Source organism: Castor canadensis, chromosome X (assembly GCF_047511655.1).
Source record: "Castor canadensis chromosome X, mCasCan1.hap1v2, whole genome shotgun sequence".
NCBI lineage: Eukaryota > Metazoa > Chordata > Mammalia > Rodentia > Castoridae > Castor > Castor canadensis.
The window spans coordinates 67687797-67711257 of NC_133405.1; the positions used below are offsets into that span (position 1 = coordinate 67687797).

At 41.7% G+C, this 23461-nt stretch overlaps 1 long non-coding RNA gene across 1 annotated transcript in view; it reads right to left on the bottom strand.

Annotated features, from left to right (window-relative positions):
- Positions 1–6199: 6199 nt before the first annotated feature.
- LOC141419917 (uncharacterized) overlaps positions 6200–23461 on the bottom strand; it is a 71120-nt gene continuing 53858 nt past the window's right edge. Inside the window, exons 2-3 of the long non-coding RNA XR_012444648.1 lie at positions 21618–21720; positions 6200–6631 (exon numbers count right to left, since the gene is read on the bottom strand). This is a non-coding gene — a long non-coding RNA (uncharacterized lncRNA). The remainder of the gene's footprint in view (positions 6632–21617; positions 21721–23461) is intronic.

The following is a 23461-nucleotide window of genomic DNA, read 5'->3' on the forward strand; positions in this document are numbered from 1 at the left end:
TATTTGTTTCCATTGGCCTGGGAAAGCTCTGTAAAGTCCATTTGGATGTTCTTGAATGGGGTGGTTCCAATGCTCTGGATGCCTGATGGTGACTTGGGCCTCTGGTGTCAATTGTTTTTTGTGCAAAGCATCATGGCTCACAAACAGCACAGGCTATGATGGATAGTTGGGGGATGTAGAGATATTTTTTGAGAGCAGCTTCCAGTGCAGTCTAGCCAATGTGGGTGTCTTGGTGGTATGATTGTACTACTGAGAAGGCTGGAGCTTCTGGGATAACTTTGTCCATCTTTGAGCCTTCACCATCCTTCTTTGAGGAGTCCTCCCTCTTCAGTGTCAAAACAATTTTATTCATGCTGTGAATACTCAGGGTTCCAGTCTCTTAATGGTGTTGGTAAGAGGGTGGCCTCCAGAACAGGTGCAAGGAAGGCTGATTCACTGCTAGCTGCAATTTTTTGTGCTGCTTGATCTGCCTTTCAGTTTCCTGGGGTGGTGATTGAGTTTCCCTTTTGATGGCCTCTACAGTGTGTTACTGCTACTCCTTTGGGGGACCAAACAGTTTCTAATAACTCCAGTATTTCTTGGCCATACTTAATGTCTTTACCTCCTGAATTTATGAGTCCTTTTTCTTTGTACAGAGCTCCATGGACATATAGGGTGGAAAAAGCATACTTAGAGTCTGTGTAGATGTTTGCCTGGACCCCTGTTGCCAATTGTAGGGTTCTGGTGAGAGCTGTGAGTTCATCCTTTTGAGCAGAGGTTCTTGATAGATGAGGGAGTGTGGTTTTTCCAATTCAAGAGGTCTGTGATGGTGAATGGCTGGTAATGAAAGATATGGTGACCTCCCTGGATTTGGCCCTCCTGGTCAGTGTAAAACAGAGTTCATGTCTCCCTCAGTGGCATCTGAAGTGCCTTAGAATTTTGGCTGTTTGTCTGACTTCTTGGACCTTGGCAGGGTCAGAGGGTTCTAAACTTAGGCTCTGGAGATTGAGGAGACATCTCAGGAGTAGGTGTTGTGGTCCCGGAAGGACTCTCTGGTGAAGAATCCTCCATTGAAGAGAGTGAGGGTGCCAGTGGAGTGGTTGGCACTCTTGGTGGCAGTGGGTCTGAGAGGCTGTAGGGCAGTGGGCTGTCTTCAGGGTCAACTGTCAGGAAAAGTTTTTTGGGGGTTTCTTTGGGCATATGGTGCCCGTGTCTATGAACCTTGTCACCATAATCTTGGGTTGTTGCTCTGCGTAAGCCTTAAGCCCCAAGGGCTTAAGATCCCACCAAATATTTATATATGGGAACTGATCTGGGTGCCCTGGTTTTCCTGTGACCGCCAAATAAAAATACTGGATAATCTCTGGGTCAAATGACCCTTTAAATGGCCATCCTACCTCAAAACTGGTCCGGTCAATCTCATAAAAGTTTCATAGTTTTTGAGGAGTGAGTTTGATACCAAAGTCATCAGTAAATCCCTTTTTAAAGTTCTTTAGCATGCATTCTAAAGGGGTACACTTGCTCTCTTGTCCACCCATTTTACACCCAATACCAGACTTCAAGACAGACCTAGATGGGTTGGGATTTTGGAGGAAAGGTAAGGGGTCCTTTCCGACACACAGGAATAAGAAAATTAACATCACTTGCTTCGTTCATCTCCAGCTGCTCCCCTTGTGGGGATTTAGGCATCTCATGGCCTTAATGAGTCTGTATAAGTCCTGGACCAGAGGCCCTGTTAGAGTTCACCCTGGATCACCATATGAATTCACCACGGATCCATGAATCAGGACTCTGCACTCAGTTCACAGCTGGGCTGTGTCTCAGGATCTCACTCTCATACACTTTCATATAACATCAGCCCTCCACCCAGGGATTGTTTTAAGAGTTCCCTAAGAGTTGCAGTTTCCTTTCATCTACTTGAAAATACTCAGACAACTTGACTCTGGGAGGTGATCAGTCTCCCCTTCTGCCACTTAGAGGTAAACACTACCACTGGAACCAGGGTTCTTACCAGTCTGATGGGCAGTGCTCCAGATGCTAGTTCCTAGACCTCCTCAGGTACTGTTGTTGCCACAGGGTGCATGATGTTTGCACTGGGAGAAGCCCTTCCTCAATGGGAGAAATCATCTGTTGGCACCAGAGGACATGGCTGGTCCTGTGGCATCCTGGGCAGGTCTCTAGGGAACAAGGGAGGTGGAAGACCACTGTCTCCAGTTCTCAGTTTCCCAACCAATGCACCAGAAATATATCAGGAGCAAAGGGGTCATGACACTGAGATCTGGAAGCAGCACTTTATTGGCAGCACCATGGCACAGTGGGATAACTCCCAAAATCTGAGCCCTGGACACAGTAGGGTTATTACTTGTATACATTAGCAGGTTTTGAGTACATCAAGGCAGGGGGTCAATGCAGGCTCATTGGAGGACAGCTTTTACATTCCTAATTTGAGTACAAGCCTGTCTCTACCAAGGCAAGGAAAGGGGGAAAAGAGGGTCTTTACTTCTGTTGCTCTGCTTTTGCTATTGTGGTTACCTTGCTATGAGTTCATGTCAGCAGCTGTCAGCTTCTGTTTTTGCCCTGTGGTTAAATGTCAGTGGGCACGGTTGTGGGGAGCGGATTATGAGAATACTATGAAAACTTAACATAAGCACAGTTATGCTCAATAATCTGCAGGCTGAGTTTGGCACCACCACAGCTGCAGAAGGGGCCAAGGGCAAAATGCAGCACAGCTGCTTTTCCTAAATGTTTATGTTCAGAGAGTAGTGATCACAGGTTTCTCTTGTTACAGTGTCACAGCCCTTCCCAAGAACTGTTGCTACACCTCCTTGTTTATACTGTATATAAAAGACTGGCTGAAGGAGGATGGGGTTGTTGGTTGGCTGCTTGTGAGATTGGCTGCTGCTGATGACACTGCTGGCTGCTTCTGTTGATGCTGCTGGCGGCTGCTGTTGTGTGTCTATGAGTCTGAGGACTGAGACCGAGATTAAAAGAAACACAGGACAGTGCAAGTCTAAGGACCAAGACTTTAAAGAATAGAAAAGAAGTAAGGTTTTAAAGAATACAGAACAGAAGCAAAGAAAAAGAAGAGAAGAGAAGTAAAAAAGATGTAAAAGTGGCTGTTGTGCATCTACATCCGAGTGCCCAGCACACCTGACCCCAACTTTCTGCGTATTTGTTTTCTATATCTTTTGTCCTTTCTGCATCTCCAGTTGCTCCCATTTAGGTCAGTAGGACAAGTTTTCATGGGTTGGGAGAGGTGGTGCCTGAAAAGGGACCTAGCTATGGGGGAACTCAAAGCCTGAGATGAGGAGACACTCTCTGAGAAGCATGTGTGTAATAGAAGAAAGGAATAGAAGGAAGAGAAAAATAAGTAAAGTGAGGAGGAGAGCGAATTGAATACAGTCAGGTGTAAAAACATGGGAACTCTATATATAGGCCTTTAAAAAGCTATAAGAAATAAAGTAATAGAGAAAAGAAGTAGGCAGGATGTGAGACTTACCCCTTAAGTAAGAAGTAATAGAGAAATAGAGAAAAGTAAGGGAATAGATCCATGTCACTTTCAGGCTATGGTCTAAGTAAAGTAATAGAGAAAAGAAGTAGCCAGGATGTGAGACTCACCCCTTACATCCAGTCATACAGGAGTATGAGAGGCAGTAACAAGATGCTGTGGGTGGTGGAGCTGCTGAACCATCTGTTGACAGAAATGGTGAGGGAAACAAAGTCACCAAGACCACTTTGCAGGAAGCAGGAATGTTATTACACTAGTGGACTCAGGGGAGATAATTTCTCAAAGCCTTGAGCCTCAACCAATGAGTTATATACCTCCCAAGTGTTTATGTAAACAGGGGTTTTTTTCAGTATATTGTTCACTGGTAGTCAGAATGACAAGTCAGTTACAGAGAAACAAGTTGGTTACAGAGTTTCTCCTCAACTCCCCTACAGACTGTGGTCACAGTTACAGGAAACCTTGCAGAGCCTAGCTTGAGGTCTGTGACACTTTGGAGCTTGCAGAAAGCTGCTTGTAGCCCCCAGAGTAGGGAATTCAAGGTAAATTCTAGACACACAGTAAATCCCAGAAAAATAGCCACGTTGGCTCCAACATCTCCCCCTTTGATACTTTGACATTTTATTTGTCAAAATGCATCATTTTTTTCATCCTCAGGGATGGGATTTACTCTTTGGCAACCCAAATAAAATTGTGCAACTGTTTTTCGTTCTACCATGGCTTCCAACAGGGTCAATATGGACCGCATGACCAGTGACAGCATGCATGGGAATATAAGACAACCCAACACTATAATTACTAAAGCCCAAACATTGTTTTAAACCCTCCTATTGTAGAGAACCATCCTCCAAGCAAATCATCAGGGTTCCACCCTTTCCAAGTCTGAATTGGAACATGAGCAATCTTTCTCATTCTCTCTGTGATCTCTTCTATTGCTTTTCCCATGTCATCAATCTAAAGACAATAGTTACTCAAATTGCATTTGTCACAAAATCCCCCTTCTGAGACTAAGGGTAATCTAGAGCTAAGTGGTTTTAATGAATTGTATTGTGCATCTTGGTGCTCTGCTTAGCTAGTATATTGAGGGCTTTTGCAGTTTCATTGGTTATGTTCTCTTCCACTGCCTGGAGCAGTATGATATGGTTGAGCATAAATATTGGAGTCCGGTAGCCCCAAGAGACATCCTCAGTCTGTGTGGCTGGCCCATAATACTGAATTATGCCCTCTGGGGGCCATTCATCATCTTTCCGGTTTCCAATCTGTATACTCTTTTGTACAGCCCTCCTACTCCTTGGATGCCTTTTTTCTTCATAGACTGGAATTCCCAGCTGTTCACCTTGAGGTAAGGAGAGGAGGAAAAATGAGGGATGTATTGTCTGTAATACACAGGCCCTGGCCCAGTTCTGGGGCAGCCTGGCATAGGCAGTCCTTCCACATATCCAATATAATCATCCTGGGGCTCACCACTCTATGTGTATGTCAACCTTGTACCATGCCTTTTGGAGGCAGGGCAAACTAGACAAGGGCTGTGTGTTTGGCTCAGAATGGTTTGGAGACCTCCAGCACTGGGTTTTTCTGTCAGTGGCATTATGAAATTGCTGACCCAGGCACGTTAAGCTCCTGACAGGGTTGTCGAACTTTCTTCCCCACTGGGCAAGACAGTTTTTACCAATAATGGAAGTTTTTAGGAGACAAGTTTCTTCCTCAAGGTGAGGATGCTTTTTCCCAGTGGGGGATTTCTGGGGATCTAATTCTTTGGCCTCCCAGGGCCAGTGATCTCCCATATTTGCTCCCCTGCACACATAGCAAGAAGTGACATTAAGAGACTATTGTCTCTTAAAGACAGGAACAAATTTCTGGTAATGATGGAAGTGGGAAGAGGGCCTTTTTCCATCTCCTCATAGAAGGAATGAAAAACTTGGTAGGATGTGGTCTTGCATAAGACAATGACCATCTTTAAAACTAGTTTTTCTCTTGGGTCATTCCATAGGCCACCTATGCAGATGCCTATTATGTGGCCCTTTTCCCATCTCCATCTGGAATCTGTGAAGTTAAGGATAGTGAAATTGACAGGATTGCACGCTCCCCAGAAACAATCAGGTGGTGCAGCTCTCTTTTGGAGAATGGCAGACTTATTGCTTTCTTGGGCTCCAGCCCATGTGGCCCAAGTTACACATCTCCAAAAAGGGCACAAGGGTCTCCATAACACCTATATTTATATCCATTTGGCTGTTCTTCACATGTGTACTTGTTTTCTATAGTATAGCTCCTTACCCATGAGAGGGTTGTACACTCAGAGACATCGGCATCAGAATTATGGCTAGTTGTCACACAAGCATTAAAATAGACTGATACTGTCTGATGGGGGTTAATGATCTGGGTCTGGGTAATTAGGGACCCTGTAGTGTGCTGGACCTCTAGCCATTGCTCTGAGGGAGCATATACAGGGTCAAAGCAGGTGTGCTGATTGCTGTGACAGCACACTGAGTAAGTAGTACCATTGTGAAAACATGACCCAATAACAGTACCTGCACATGAGTAATAATTATGGAACAGCAAGGTTCTGGTAATGGCATCCCTAGTCTGAGTAGTACACAAGTGAAACTCACACATGAGGGGTTAGGCTTGTAGGAGGAACCCAGAATAGAAACAACCAGAAACAATACCACATCCTGTCAGTAGGAGGAGAAAGATTGCCAGAAAGAGCCCCTTTATTTGGCTTTGTCCTGCTGGGGCAGTTACTATTATTGGTACTGACCAAAATAAGGTTACAATACCAAAAAGAGAGATGGGTAAGGGATGGCAGAACTCAAACATCACCACAGAACATTGCCCATGAGAAATAACAGTCCACCAACTGTCTGTCCAGTTGACTCCTCAAGCTTCTGCCATGCGTACACTAGTCAGCTCCAGTTTGTGACTAGGGCAAGGCTGAAGGTTGCCTCCTCAGGGTCAGTTTGAGTGGATCACTGGAGTCCAATTGACTCTTCCACTCAGGATCTGCCTTCTTCACTCAGGTGTGGTGGATCCATGGGGTGATCTCCGCCACCTCGATTGCTGTGGAAGTGGTTAGGATCACTGAACAAGTCCCTCTCCACCAAGGCTGGAGAGGCTGAAGATTCCATTCCTTTATCCAAACTTGGTCACCTGGATTAAAGGAATGTACATCAGTAGTTAAGCTAATAGGGAGTCTTTCTTGAATAAGGCAGTGTAAGTCATTGAGCACTTTTCTCAAACAGTGTATCTGTTGGAGCAAAGTTAGATTTCCTATCTCTTTTAGATCTCCCTTAATGTCCTTTATTAATGGGGGTGGCCTTCCATAGAGAATCTCATAGGGTGAGAACCCAGTCTGTTTGGTGGGATTACACCTGACCCTAGGTAAGAACAATGGCAAGACTTGTTCCCATGTCAGGTATATTCCCTGACAAGAGTTTACGCATCTGAGTTTTTAGTTTCTGATTCATTCTTTCAACTTTGCCTGAACTCTGAAGCCGGTATGCTGTATGAAGGTTATTTTTAGTCCCTTTTCCAGTTGTTTAAGAACTTCTGCCACAAAAGTTGGTCCATTGTCTGACCCAATGGAGATGGGGATCCCATACCTGGGAATTATTTCCTTTAGTAAAGCACAGACCACTTCTTGGGCCTTCTTTGTTCTGGTGGAGAAAGCCTCTATCCATCCAGAGAATGTGCACACAATCACCAGAAGATATTTGTAGCTTCTGGTTTGAGGCAGCTCAGTAAAGCCTACTGCTAAGTCTTCAAAAGGGGAACTACCTACATGTTGGACTACCAGTTTAGGGAGAGGCCCCTGCCTGGGGTTATTTTTGGCACATGTTTCACATTGCTTACAAAAATTGCTTGCTAAGCTGGTGAGATGGGGGCGAGGGGACATAGAAATGCTGGCTCAACAATTGCTCAAGGGCTGACTTCCCCATATGAGAGTCCCAATAAGCATTCTTTATAAAGGTGGGGGCTAGTGTCTCTGGAATCACTATCTGCCCATCTGCAAGCTGATACCATCCCCCTCTGCAATATTTTCCTTTCTCTTGAGTAAGCTACTCACATTCATGACTGGAGTAATGTGGAACACATTCTGTCACTGGGGTAGAAAGGAGTTCAGCAGTTACAGCCACAAGCAGGGTGGGTGACACTCAGAGAGCTGCTGCGTGAGCTACCTGATCTTCTCTCCAGTTTCCCAATGCCACCACAGACTTGCCTTTTTAATGCCCTGGACAATGCATAACGGCGACCTTTTTAGGGGCCCACACTGCTTCCAGGAGTTCAAGAATCTCTGACACATATTTTATGTCTCTTCCTCCTGAGGCAATTAGTCCCCTTTCTTTGTCTATATCCATGAACATTAAGAGTGGTAAAGGCATATTTAGAGTCTGTGTATATGTTAACAGTCTTTCCAGCTGCCAGGAGGAGGGTGCATGTCAGTGCAACAAGTTCAGCTTTTTGCACTGACGTGCCTGGAGCTAGAGCCTGAGCTTCCAGGACTGAATCCAGAGATACCACTGCATACCCAGTATATCTTGCTACTTCTTTAAGGAAGCTTTCTTGTCTGTGAATAATTCAAGGTCAGGCTGAACTAGGGGCAGGTCTCTGAGATCAGGGCAGCTTGAGAAGACCTCATTAATCACCTCAACACAGTCATGGTCCAGAGGCCCCACAGCTGATGGGAGGAGGGTCACCAGTTTTAAAGTCTGGACAACCTCTAGCTTCACTTGTGGATTTTCACAGAGCATACTCTGGTATCTGACCATCCTGGTATTTGTCAGCCAATACTGTCCCTTGTATTCCATTAGAGTCACTGCAGAATGTGAGACCCTAACAGTTATTTCCCCTCCCAGTGTTAACTTTTCTGCCTCTGATACCAGCAAGGCTATGGCTGCAAGAGCTCACAAGCTGGGAAGCCATCCCTTTGCCACTGAATCCAACTGTTTGGAAAGATAAGCCACAGGGCAATACCATGAAGCTAGGAATTGGGTCAGGACTCCAACTGCTATGCCATTTCTCTCATGCACATAGAGGAAGAAAGTCTTTCTCACATCTGGGAGTCCCAGAGCAGGGGCACTGACTCCTTGATGGCATAAAAACTGGTTGCTGTTCAGATTCCCAGATTAGGGGTTCCCTTTCACCCCTCTTTGTGGCTTCATACAAAGGCCTTACTAGCAATGAGAAACTAGGTATCCAAATCCAGCAGAACCCAGTTGCTTCCAAGAACTCATGGATCTGTCTTTTTGAAGTCTGAGTCGGGATTGAACAGACAGCTTGTTTTCTTTCTGCACCAAGGCTCTGCTGGCCTTGGGAGATGTGAAACCCCAAATATTTGACCTGGTCTTGACAGATCTGGGCCTTCTTTTTAGATACCTTGTATCCAGCTTCCCATAAGAGATGGAGTAGGAGTTCTGTCCTTTTAAGACAGTCTTGGTGGTAAGCTGCTGCAAGGAAGAAGTCATCCATATATTGTAAGAGTGTGCAGCCAGCTTCCTCTGCTGGGTATGCTCGCAAATCTGATGCCAGCGCAGTTCCAAAGGTGGTTGGGGAGTTCTTGAAACCCTATGGGAGATGGGTCCAGGTTAACTGTTGTTGCCCCCCTGACTGCAGGTTCTCTCATTGGAAAGAAAAGATAGGTTGGCTCACAGGTGCCAACTGGACACAGAAAAATGTATCTTTTGTCCAAGCATGAGAAGCAGATTGCCTCTGCTGGTATCAGGGCTAGCAAGGTGTATAGGTTAGGAACCATCGGTTGCAGAGTCACTGCTGCTTGATTGACTGCCTGGAGATCCTGCACTGGGTGGTAATCATTAATGCCTGGCTTCTGAACTGGCAGCAAGGGAGTGCTCCAGGCAGACTGACAAAGTCTCAGGATTCCATAGTTTAAAAGTCTCTGGAAGTGATGAGATATCCCTTCTCTTCCCTTGTCTGTATTGGGTGTTGCCTCATTTTTACTGGAGTGACTCTAAGCCTTATCTCTATCACCACTGGTGGAATGTTGATGGCTAGCCCCAGAGGATTGTCTTCTGCCCATACTTCCAGAGCCCTAAAGGGCATCTCTGGCCCCATTAAGGCAGTCTTTACTGAATGTAATCTCCATTCTTCTTCCCGGGGAGTGACGAGGGCTAGGACCCTAGGGAACCCTGAGCCAAAGCTCAAAGCTGCTTGTCCATCCTCTGAAAACTGATCTTGGCCCACAGCTTGCTTAGCAGATTTTGGTCCATCAGTGCTACTGGACATTCTGGTATATAGTGAAGCTCATGAGTCATGAGATGTCCTCCCAGAATACACTTTCGGGGCTGGAGAAAAGGGTGGTGGGCTTGGGTCCCTGTGTCCCCCACAATTGTCTGGTGTCTTTTTGAAATTTGTGCCACCTGTCAGGTCACCACAGAATGCTCAACACCAGTGTCCACCATTAAATCTGCAGGTTGGCCCCCTACTGACATACAGACCATGGGCTCTTGGGGACTGAGGAGGAAAGAGCCCAGTCAGCCCACTCAATGCTTGAAGCCACACAAAGTCGTCTTTCTCTTTTGTCACTCTTCATCTGGCCTGGAGCTATGGACACTCATTTCTCCAGTGTCCCTCTTGGTGACAGAAGGCACACTGATTTTTCTTTAGTGGCTCTGATCCCTGGGGCTCTGCTTGTAGGGAGTTTCCTAGGGTCCCCCTTTGCCTGTTCTTTGGCCTTTGCCCTGACTGGAACTGTGCCCCCCTCCATCCATTTAATGCTGCTGCCAGGAGATCTACTTTCTTTTTTATCTTTTGTTCTGCCTCCTTTTGAGCTTCCTGGTCTCAGTTAACAAACACCTTTGTTGCCACTTCTAGAAGTTGTGATGCATTCATGCCTGCAAACCCTTCTAATTTTTGTGACTTTCTTCTAATGTACCCCTGGGCTTACCCCACAAAGGCAGTATTGATCATTCTCTGATTTTCAGGGGCCTCAGGATTGAAGGGAGAATATAGACAGTATAATTCATATAGTCTCTCATAGAACTGTGCTGGGCTCTCATCAGACTTCTGTAAGATCTCTGAGACTTTGTTCATGTTTATGGCCTTTTTCCCCACTTCTCTTAGACCTGCCATTGGAGCCTCTCTATATCTGTGTAAGTTGTCTTGGTCTTCTGCTTCATTAGGGTCCAATGTAGGCTCTGCTTCTGGAAAGACTTTCTGGGCATAAGCTCACACATCATTTGTCCCATTGGCATGAGCCTCAAGCCAGTGAAGGGCTTCCTGGACATCTCATCTGTGTTCCTCCACACTGAGGAGCATTTGGAGCAATTGTCTCCAATCCTGCCAGGTGGGATTGTGAGTTTGGATGATGGACTGAACCAAGTCAACCATGGCCTGTGGTTTCTCAGTGTATGAGGGGGTATGATATTTCCAATTTAGGAGATCCGTGGTGGTGAAGGGCTGATAAATGAACAAGGGCCCACCCTCTTGCAACTCACCATTTTGATTATACCACATGGGCACTCTGGTCTCCCTGAGAGGCATCTGGAATGCTACCTGTGCTGTTGAGCAGGTTTTTGGGCAAGCTCCTGACTGTGCAGGGGAGCTGGTTGAAACTCCTGATGTGGTAGGAGAAGAGGGGTCTCCTGAGTCCTCAGGTTCTGAGTCTGTTGTGGTATCTGCAAGGGCGGCCAAGGCATGGGTGGATAATCTGGGGCATATGGTGGTGGGGACAGGTCAGGATCAGCCTGGAGCACTGGGGGAGGAGCCTTTACTTTCTTTTCCTTTCTTTTAAGAGTTTCAGCATTTGTAGCCCTTGCCATCATTTCTTTAAACAACTGTCTTCAAAGCATTTCTTAAGCCAAGGAGGAGGATGAGCTGCGAATGTCTGCCATATGTCTATGTGGGGGTTAACTGGTCAGGATGACCTGGTGTTCTTCTCACTACCTGATAGTCCCTACGAATGATTTCTCAATCTAGAGATCACTCAGAAGGCCATCCAACCTTAAAGTACACCCAATCTATTTGACAGAATCTCCAAAGTTTCTAGGGTGTGAGTTCCATGCCATAATCACCTGTGTATCCTTTCATGAAGTTGTCAAGCATACATTGCATGCATACATTGCAAAAGCATACATTGCAAGCATACATTGCAAAAGAATCTTTTTACTTTGGCTCCTACCCATATTGAGACAAGGTAGAAGAGGATCAAGGAGTTTGGAAATGAGGTATGGGGTCCTCAGTTTCCAACACAAAGGGAAAACAGACAACTTTCACTTTGTCCATCCCTAGCTGCTCTCCTCATGGAGATATTTCAGACATCTTTTAGCCTTAGTGAGCCTGTATAAACCCTGGACCAATGCCCCATGGGAGGGTCACCCTAGACCATATGAGAATGCCTCTGGCTTCTGGAAAAAGACTCCTCACACCATGTGGTAACAAAAGTCACACTCCTTTCATACTCTCAGTTGTACACCACACATTCAACCAACCCAACAAACCTGGTCTGGAAGGTATCCCAGCTTCCCCTTGAATAATCACAAAAAACAAAAAAACACATTCAAGAGTACTAGTGGGAACCTAGGGAGTCACCATGCCCCTCTTCTGTTTTCTCACAGATGGGCCTAATCTCATGGACTTGGGTCCTACCTGTACTAGACAGGTGCCACTCCAAATTTTCCTGGTTCCTGGAGTCTCTGCCCAGGTTCTGTTGATGGGTACAGACCTGTGGCCTCAGTCACCATGGAAGGCTTTCCTAGCTGTCTAGACTAAGTGTCCATTGGTGCCTCAGTTGGGTTGCATCTCCAGGAGTTGGGCCACAGTCCAACAGCCAGGGAGGCAAAAATGCCAACTTTGTTCTCTCCCTTTCCTGGCCAATGCACCAGAAATGTTGCAGCAAATGGTGAGGGACACTATGTCACCAAGACCACTTTGCAGGAAGCAGGAATGTTACTACACTAGCGGACTCAGGGTAGATAATTTCTCAAAGCCTTGAGCCTCAATCAGTGTCAGGACATGAGTTATATATCCCCTCAGTGGTTTATGTAAATAGAGGGGTTTTGCAGTATGTGGTTCACAGGTGGTCAGAAAGACAAGTCAGTTACAGAGAAACAAGTTGGTTACAGAGTTCCCCCTCATCCCCCCTACAGAATGTGGTCACAGTTACAGGAAACCTTGCAGAACCTAGCTTGAGGTCTGTGACACTTTGGAGCTTGCAGAAAGCTGCTCATAGCGCCCAGAGTAAGAAATTCAAAGGAAATTCTAGACACATAGTAAATCCCAGAAAAATAGCCATGTTGGCTCCAACAGTCAGCCCCACCTTAAAATTAAAATTCAGTCCAGAGATGATTCTGATTCTGATTCAGTGTCAGAGGAGGAGGGTCAGGAGGATGCTCTGGCTTGTCAAGTACTGGGAACCATGCTTTTGGGGTTACCTCCAAGGGCCAAGAGATTTCTTACTCTTGTGAAGAGTCCTCTACAGGCTGCCTTACAGGTGGCTCATAGTCAAGGAGGTTTTACCTTGTCCTTGAGAAACTGTACCCTAACAACCCTAGCATGCAACAGAGGTTTCATGAAAATATTCCATTTAACTCAGACTATACATGGTGCAAAGACAGCTTCTTGGATGGGGGATCAGGCTTCATTGGGAGCATTTAAGAAATAAAAAAGGGGGAGATATGGGGAGCCAATTATGAGAAACCTATGAGAATTTGACATAAGCACAGTTATGCTAAATAATCTGCAGGCTGAGTTTGGCATGGCTCCAGCTGCAGAAGGAGGAGAAGGCAAAATGCAGCACAGCTGCTTTTCCTAAATGTTTATGTTCAGAGAGTAGCAATCACAGGTTTCTCTTGTGACAATGTCACAGCCCTCCCCGAGATCTGTTCCTACACCTCCTTGTTTATACTGTATATAAAAGACTGCCTGAAGGAGGATGGGGATGTTGGTTGGCTGCTTGCGAAGTGTGGCTGCTGTGGGCTGCTTGTGAGGCTGCTGCTGCTGCTGCTTCTGACTGCTGTCTGCTTGCAAGGGGGGTGGCTGCTGTTGTGTGTCTGTGAGTCTAAGGACTGAGACTTTAAAGACTTTAAAGAATAGAAAATAGCAATGGCTTTAAAGAATAGAAAAGAAGTAAGGTTTTAAAGAAAAGAGAAAAGAAGTAAGGTTTTAAAGAAAAGAGAAAAGAAGTAAGGTTTTAAAGAATAGAGAAAAGAAGCAAAGTAAGAGAGAAGAGAAGTAAAAAAGAAGTAACAAGGCTGTTCTGTGTCTCCATTTGGGTGCCCATCACACCTGTCCCCAGATTTGTGCATGTTTCTCTTCTATCTTTTATCCTTTCTGCATCTCCAGTCTACCCCAGTTAGGTTTGTAGGATAAGAGCTCATGTGGGTTGCAAGACATGGCTACTGTCTGCCAACAAGAGCTGCTAAGACTGATTCCTTTCCATTCCATTTTTACCACAGTTGAGTTCATGGATGCAGAACCCATGAATTCAGAGGGGTGACTATACTTAAAAATGACTAGAAAATGACTTATACATTGCAGGAGGAATTAAAATCAAATTCTACAGGGACAAAACAAACAACTAATAGAGAAAAACAACATTCCAAAATAGTAACACAGTTTGTGCTTGTCCTACTCCATCTCTAGCATGGCATGGTTTGGGGTAAACAGTGGCTTGATCCTTTGTCTGCTTCCATAAACTGAAGAATGAAGAACAGATGAAATTTTCAGTGTTCTTACCTGTCTGTGGGATGCCTGAGAGGTTGGTCTTCATGTCAACTAACTCAAATCTCAAAATAGGAAAAGTCACATACAAAAGCAGCAGTTATGAGTTCAGGAAAACCTAGGCGATTATGGAGTATTAAATGCCCCTGGAAAAGAGATTATGGGACAAATCTCTGGATAAGAGATTATGGGAGGAAGAATACAACAGAATAGCTAAGACTGAAGAAGAAGCTCAGGGAAATAAAGGCATTTAAGAGCAAATGTTTATACCAAATATTTTGGGAAAAGTACACACAGAGGCCAAGAGAACATGTATACCTAGAAAAGGCACAAAAGGACTTTAAGGCTTCAAACAGAGTTGATTTGTAAAGGTGTTTCCATACAGAATGGCTCCATGCATGGGAACAATAGCAGAGATAGCTCTTTCTTGTTGTCCAATTTCCAACAAAGGATCACAAGGCATATAACAAAATAGAAATGCATTGCCCATTGAAGGAGGAAAGAAAGTAAATCTCTAGAAATTATTTCTAAAAAGTAGAAGTTTTAAACATACTAGACAAAGGTTTTAAAAACAACTGTCTTTTGTCTCTTTTTATGTGCATACCTTAATTGTGCAAAGGGGTTTCTTTGTGATTTTCTGTGCATACATTTAATGTACTTTGATGAAATTCACCCCCCCATTAACCCTTTCTTATTCTTTACCCCCTTTAAAACAATTTTAACATATATGAAGTACTTTGATCACATTTATATGTTTATATTGGTAACTCAATTCAGATACAAAATTATGCATAGGTCAGAAGTAAACATTGGAAAGAGATATTCTATATAAATAGTAACCCTGGAGAGATCAAGATTTGCTGTACTAACATCAGATAAAGTAGATTTTCTGAACAAAATTTGTTACAAGAGACGAAAAGCATTATATAGTGATATATTTACCAAGAAGATATAAAATTATAAACGTATGTGCACCAATCATCAGAACAACTAAACATATGACACAAGCCTTGACATAATTGAAGGTAGAAATAGGCAGCCCTGTAGTAATAGTTGTAAACAGAAAATCAAAAGGGAAATAGAGAACTTGAGTAACAGTGTAAACCAATCAGATGTAAAAGAGTTATATGAATTAATTCATGCAGCAATACAGCAAAATAAACATTTTTCAAGCATGCATGGAATATTCTCTAAGAAAGGCCATATGTTAGGTCATAAAACAAGTCTACTAAATCTAAAGTTATTAAAATAATACAAAGTTTTTTCTGATAGCATTGAAAGGAAACTGTAAATCAAGAGTAGATGGAAAACTGGAAAAAACACAAACATGTGGAAATTAAGCAGCACACTCAGAAAACTAATGGATCAAAGAACCCACAAGAGAAATGAGAAATTACATGAAGAAAAATGAAAACACAATAAACAAAAACCTATGGGATTCAGTGAAAGCAGTACTAAAAAGGAAATTTGTAGTTATAAATGTTTTCATAAGAAAAGAAGAAAGATCTCAAATTAACAATGTAGCTTTACACCTTAAGTAACTCTGTATAAAGAAACTAAGCCCAAAGCTAGAAGGGAGGAGAGAATAATGATTAGCATGGAGACAAACACAGAGTATAGAAAAACAATACAGAATAATCAATGAAATCAAGAGTTGCCTCTTAAAAATCAACAAAATTAACAAACTTTTAGCGAGATTAACAAAGGAAAAAAGAGATAAATAAATAATTAAAATCAAAAGGAAAAAGAAGACATAGCCACTGATTTTACAGAAATAAAAAGATGTAGGAGAATACTATGAATAATTGTATAGTAATAAATTGGAAACATTCCTAACAGCACATAGCCTGTAATGACTAAATCATGAAGAAATTGTAAAAAAAAAAAAAAAAAAAAAACCTGTAAATAATAAGCAAGATTGGGAATAAGGCAAGGATGCCTGCCTCCATCACTAGTATTCAATATGGTGCAGGAAGTCATAGCCAGAGCAATTAGGCAGTAAATATAAAGTACAGATATCCAAATTGGAAAGAAAGAAGAAAAATCATGTTTGTATTCAGATAAGTGATATTATATTTAGAAAATAAAGATTCCACCTCAAACCATAAAAGCTAACAAATGACTTAAGCAAAATTGCAATGCACAAATTCAACATGCAAAACCAGTTGTGCTTCTATACACCAACAATGAACTATCCAAAAAGAAAATTAGTATAACAATTCAATCTACATAATATCAAAGGAATAAAATGGTGAGAATAAACTTGACAAAGGAGGTAAAAGTCTGTACAGTGAAAATTACAAAACGTTTCTGGAAAAAATTGAAGAAGACACCAATAAATGGGGAGATCTCCATAATCATGGACTGGAAAACTTAATAATGTTGAGATGTAAATATCATCCAAAGTGATCTACAGATTCAATGCAATTCTTAACAAAATCTCAAAAATGTGTTTCACAGATAAAACAAAGTTCATTCTAAAATTCATATGAAATCTGAAAGGACCATGAATAGTCCAAACATTCTTGAAGTAATAGAACAAAGTTGGAGGACTCACACCTTCTAATTTTAAAACTATTAATAACTATTGTTTTTTTAGTGTACATCAGTAGTTTATTATGTAGTTTTTACTTACAATAGATATTTGTATTGTTAATAAAAATTTGGAATACTTCTAAGTTTAAATTACTTACACATAGTATTATCCTAAAATCTCATATTTTCTCTGGTGACATTGACACAGTTATGCTTTATACAAACTTCAGAATGAGATCGCTGATCACAGATATGTATGTGTTTAATTTTAAGAGATACTGAAAGACAATTTCAAAACAGTTTCTTCCCATTTACCACCACCCAAACAATGTATTATGAAAATTCTCATTTCTTTGCATAGTCACCAAAACTTGGTGTTTTCAACTCTTTTTTATTATTATTGCTGTGCTGGGTGGGGAAACATTGGAATATTTTCAAAAGTTCTTACAATGTGTCAAATATATTTGAATTCACCCCCTCAAATGTATCATACCTGAATTTACTCCCTCCACTGCTCTCTCTCATCCCCTCTTGCCAGATTCCTGCAACAGTCTAAACAGGTATCATTTTTGCATTTACTTATATATGTATACATTATTTGTACTACACCCTCCTCAAAGCAGAACTTGTTGTGCCATCTTGTTCTCTGATTTTGTAGAAGAAAAATCATAAAAGATAATAAGAAAAACATGGTGTTTTTGCTAGTCTGAAATAAAGATAGCTATATAGGGAGATTTCTTGTGTTGTTTCCATGCATACATGTATTACAACCCAAATTCGGTCATCTCAAACAGACCTCTTCAACACTCTCTAACCTCTTATCATAGTGGCCTTACCAGTTTAGGATTACTATATTAGGTCCTATACAGTGAGCACATCAACCACATTCAAGTTTTTAGTATCCTTCCCTTGCCCTAGCCCTCCTGTGCATTCTCCTCTTGGTGTGGCCCATGTCCAATAATATTACTGCATTTATTTTAGATCTATAATCTGCATATGAGGGAGAACATGCAATTTTTGGCTTTCTGAACCTAACTTCGCTTAAGATGATGCTCTCCATTTCCATCCATTTACCTGCAAATGACAAAATTTCATTATTCTTTGTGGCTGAATAAAATTCCATTGCATATAAATACTACATTTTCTTAATCCATTTGTCAGTAGTGAGGCATCTTAGCTCTTTCCATAGCTTGGCTATTGTGAATAGTGCTGCAATAAGCATGGGTGTGCAGTTGTCTTTATAGTAACCTGACTCACATTTCTTCCAGTATAACAGTGGGAGTGATATTGCTGGATGGTATGGCAGATCTACTTTTAGTTTTTTAAACAGCTTCCATATTGTTTTCTATAGTGGTTGTACTAGCTTACCTTCCCACCAGCAGTGCATGAGGGTTCCTTTTTCCCCACATCCTCACCAACATTTGTTGCTGATTGTGTTCTTGATGGTAGCTATTCTAACAGGAATGAGGTGGAACCTTAGTGTGGTTTTGATTTGCATTTCCTTTTTGGCTAAGGTTTAGTGAGCATTTTTCCTTGCATTTTTTATCCATTTGGACTTCTTCTTTGGAAAAGATCTATTTAGTTCAGTCGCCCAATTCTTTATTAGGTCATCAATTTTTGGGGGAGTTTAGTTTTTTGAGCACCCTGTATATTCAGGTCATCAGTCCTTTGTCTGATGTATATCTATCAAAGATTTTCTCCCATTCTGTCGGTAGCCTCTTCAATTTAGAAACCATTTCTTTTGTAGTGCAGAAGCTTTTCAATTTCACATACTCCCATTTGTCAATCTTTCTCTTAGTTGATTAGCCACTTGAGTTCTACTGAGGAAGTCCTTGCCTATGCCTATTGCTTCCAATAGATCCCTAGCTCTTTCCTGTACTAGCTTTTAGGTTTTAAGTCTGATATTAAGGTCCTGCCATTTAGTTGTTTTTGTTGTTTAAGTATTTAAGTGTGTGCAGCCAAATAAATGTTACTCTCTAATTATTTGTCTTTTCTTCTCCTGTGGTTTAATACTTCCTGTCCTCTCATGGTTTTGCTTGCTTTCATCTTCTGTGTGCAGAATTCCTTGTAGAATCTTCTGGTTGTGGTTTGGTGGTCATATATTGTTTTAGTTTCTGTTTATCATGGAAAACTTTTATTACTTCTTCAATTTTGAATGATAGTTTTGCTGGGTAGACTATCCTAGGGCTGAAATATTTTCTTTTTCTACTTGAAATATCTTACTGCATTTCCTTCTTGCTTTTAAGGTCTCTGTTGAGAAATATGCTGCTATTTTGATGGCTTTACATTTATAAATTATTTGTTTTTTTCTGTCTTACAGGCTTCAATATTCTTTCTCTGTTCTCTGTGCTAGTTGGAGTGGTTCTATTTTTGTCAAGTCTGTTTGGTGTCCTGGAAGCATCCTGTACCTGAACAGGCAATTCTTTCTCAAGATTTGGGAAATTTTCTGTTATTATTTTGTTGAATATATTACATATCTCTTTGGTTTGCATCTCTTCTTATTCAATGCCTGTGATTCTCAGGTTTGATCTTTTGATGGAGTCACTCAGTTCTTATATATTCCTTTCACAGCTCTTGAGTTGTTTGACTAAGAGTTCTTCTGTTTTCTTTTTTTAATATATAATTTATCTTTGAGCCCTGAGATTCTGTCTTCTACTTGTTCTGGTCAGTTGGAGTGGCCTTTCACTCTATATTTTTGTGGTACTGGAGCTTGAAGTCAGTGCCGACACCTTGAGCCACTCCACCAGCCTTTTTATGTGAAGGGTTTTTTTGAGATAGGGTCTCACAGAACTATTTTTCCAGGCTAGCTTTGAACCACAATCCTCTTGATCTCTGCCTCATGAATAGCTAGGATTACAAGCGTGAGTCACCAGTGCCTGTCTTGTACCTTTTATTTGACTAAAGGGACTTTTATTTGCAGAATTTCTGCTTGATTTTTTTCTGAGGTTTTCTATATTTTGTTCAACTCATCTTCCATATCTTGTGTTTTCTTCATTTCATATATCCCTTTTTTATGGTCTCCTTTTCTTCACTTTAGTGTTTGTTGAAGTCCTCTCTGAGTTCATTTTGTTGTTTCTGTTTCTTCTCAAGTTTTTCTTTATTTATAGTGTCTTGATATTTCTTGAGTGCATCTTGTACTTTCTGGTTAACTGTGTCTTATAGCTTCTCCATCAGATTCTCTGTGATCTCATCTATGATTTCCTCTTTGAGAGATTTTTTTCTGGACATCACTGAACTCATTAGTAACATTTATCATTGTTTTGTTTGTTTGGATCAGGAACTGGGTATTCATTTTCTGCATTTTCCACTAAATCCTCCTTTGAGTTTTTTTTTTCCTTGCCTTCTTCTTCTCCCCATCATTCTAATTGGTGCTGTGCAACTATGTTTTTGATTGGCTTGTTGGTGGTTTTAATTTCCTGTTTTCTTTCCCTTGGTTTAATTTTTGTATTGTGACTGACTCAGTTGTTTGCTAGGTTGATGTGCTATTTCTGACCCTGGCCTGGTGGAGTAAATTATCAATAACAAATTCACAGTTTCAATGCCAGACAAGTTGTTTACATATTATATAGAAAACCCCTTGATGATGATGTCTATAAACAGTGGGAGTTGGTTGGGGGGGAATTGCTGTTTGGTTAGAGTTAGAAATTTGGGTAATTGATAAAGGTGGTGCTAAAAGGGGTGGGAGGAAAGGGGGGTGGGGTGGATGGGGAAGAGGTATGGAGGCTGCTGGGGTTGGGAGCCCTTGTTGTAGTGGAAGATGCTTGTGTCAGAGATTGCAGAGTGTTGGGGGTGTGCACTGTTGGTACAATAGGCTACTCGGTGGGTGATAAATGTGAAGGAAGGAGGGCTGATATGGTGACAGGTTGGAGAAAGCGAGGGGGAGGCAAAGACAGAGGGAGAGAGTGAATGACAAGTGGCAGAAATAATAGTTGGGGGTGAACAGTGGGTTGTAGCACAAGAAAGGGAGAGAAAGTGAAGGGGTTAAGAATAAGGATAAAAAATAGTAATGGTAAAATTAATAATACAAAAACAAACTAGGTGCAACAAAACCAAAAAGTTTAGTCCGTTCAGCAAAAGTTCTGGACTTGTTCTTTTGGTGTCCAATCTTGGTATTTATGCTTGCTATACTGGGATGTGTGAGAAAGTGTACTGCCCCTCTTGTCAGACAGATGGGGGGAATGGTGGAAGGTTTTTTTCCCCTGCTTTCCTCAGTTTTATAGGCTGTCTGTTATAAGCAGGAGCTCAGAGGTGATCTCATCAGACATCTGGCCTGTGAGCAGTACTTGGTTCCTTCTGTCCAAAAGGCAGGTTGCATTTGGGATCTGAGGTAACTCACTACCCATTTGTGCAACGTGACCCAATCTGTTGTTGTTTTTGCCAGGTGGCTGCTGCATTAACCACTGTAACTCTGTCTGGTCAGCTCCTCCCCCAGCAAGGTGTGGCAATTCAGTTTTGAGTACTGCCCTCAGTCCCAGGATACTAGCTTAGTGATCCACTATGCTCCTGCTTTGGGAGGTTGGCTTGTTGTTACCCCACCCCTGCTCTAGGCCTTTGTTCCTCACCCCACCTCTGCTTACTAAGAGTTTGGCTACTCTGGGAGGTTGGCTTGTTGCCCCACCCCACTCCCAGTGCTTGTTCCTTGCCCTGCCTTTGCATGCTGAGAGTTTGGCTCCTTGCCCCACTCCCATTCTCTGAGGTTTGTTCAGTGCTCCACCCCACCCTGTCAGTGTTAGATTGCAACTCATAGTTTACATTTCTCAATTTTGTTCAGGGAGGTTCAATCTCTCTGGGGGTTGCCCAAGGGCTGGGAGGGGGAGTTGCAATGGTGCAGGTGCCCACTTGTTGGGTCTGCAGATTTATGCAGACAGCTTTGAAAATGGCTGGTTGTGGAGAAATGGTGTGCTGCTTTTCTCGAGGTACTTACTGGGACTGGGTTCAGCCTGGCAGGGTATAGGTAAGCTTTCCATAGGTTAGAGGTCCAGTATGTCACAGGGTTTGGTTCCGTTTGATGCTCTATATTCTTCTTTCTGAAAAAAAAAAAGAAGAAGAAGAAGGTGAGAGAAAGAGAGAAAAAAAAGGGGAAAAAATGGCCAAGGGGCTTTTTCACAGGATAGACACACTCTATGGGCTGTACCATGCTGGGATTTTCCTGACTGTTAGGTGCAATTAAATGCTGTTTTAAGGGTCAGTACTTGAATTTTCTGTGGACCTAATGTGTTCGCAGTTATTATTTTGTCTAGAAATAACAAGAATTACCCAAGTGTAGCTCACACATCTCGATGTGGTCTCTGAAATCATGCAGCTCAGGAATTCTGGTTCTCTATCCTACCCACCATCTTGGATCTCTCTACTAAAAACTGTTATAATTAAGCATATGATAAAGGCATAAGTGTAAATATTTAGACTATAGAATTGAACAGAGTCATGAAATAATCTCTCACATATATGGTCAAAATGATTTTTGACATAAGTGTCAAGACCATTCAATTGGAAAAGACATTATTTCCCAAATAGCTGAGAAAGCTGGATATGTACATGCAAAAGAAAAAATTTGTTCTCTTACCTTACACTGTATGCAAATATGAATCTCTAATTATTCAAAGATCTAAATGTAAGACCTAAATTTATAAAACTTTTAGAGGAAACATAGGGGAAAAGCTTCATTACATAGGGTTTAGCAATGATTTCATGGATGTGACATCAAAGGTATAGACAATAAGATATTTCAAAAGATTAATTAATCTATCCCCAAAATCAAAACTTCTGTGTCTTAAGTGAAACAACCAACAGAGCCAAGAACCACTCACAGAGTGAAATAAAACACTTGCAAATTATGTAGCTGTTAAGAGGTTAATATCCAGAATATAAGGAACTCTTATAATTCCACATGAAAAACCACCCCAACTTAAAAAAAAATACACAAAGGGCTTGTATAGCCATTTCTCCAAAGAAGAAATGCTAATGGCCAATAAGCACATGAAAACATGTTCAACTTCACTAATTATTAGTGTAATGAAAAATCAATACTACTGTAAGATACCACTGCACACCCTTTTGGATGGTTATTCTGGGGAGAAAAAGGAGAGAATAAAAAGTATTAATGAGATGTGGAAAAATTATAACCTTTGTGCACTGTTGGAGTGAGGGCAAAGTGGTGGAGAATCTATGAAAAACAGTATGGTATTTCCAAAAAAATTCAAAATAGATTTATTTTTAGTAATTATAAATTGTGTACCCACTGTGGGTATATCCTCAAAAGAACTGAAATCAGGGACTTGGGCAAATATTTTTACTTTAGTGTTCATAGTTGAAGCAAATCAGTTATTCATAGATGGATGAGTAGATAAACCAAGTATTGTATATTGCATATCCCTTAAATAGGAAGGAGATTATAACCCATTCTATAATATGGATGAACCATGAAGAGATTGTTAACTGAAAGAAGCCCATTATCAAAGGACAAATACAGTAAGATTTTCACTTATATGAAATATAAATAGTATATTTCAAATTAATAAAGACAGAAAGTATAATGGTTTCCAGAGATGGGTAGGAGGTGGGGTGGGAATTACAGTTAATGGGTATAGAATTTCAGCCTGGAAAATTTAAAGTTCTGAAGAAGGCCTATGGTGATGGTTGTGCAACAATGTGAATGTGTTTAATGCTGTTGAGATGTACACTCAAAGTGGTTAAATGGGCTGACAATGTAGCTTTGTTGTAGAGCACTTTCTAGCATGCACAGTGTCCCAGGTTCAATTCTGAGGACTG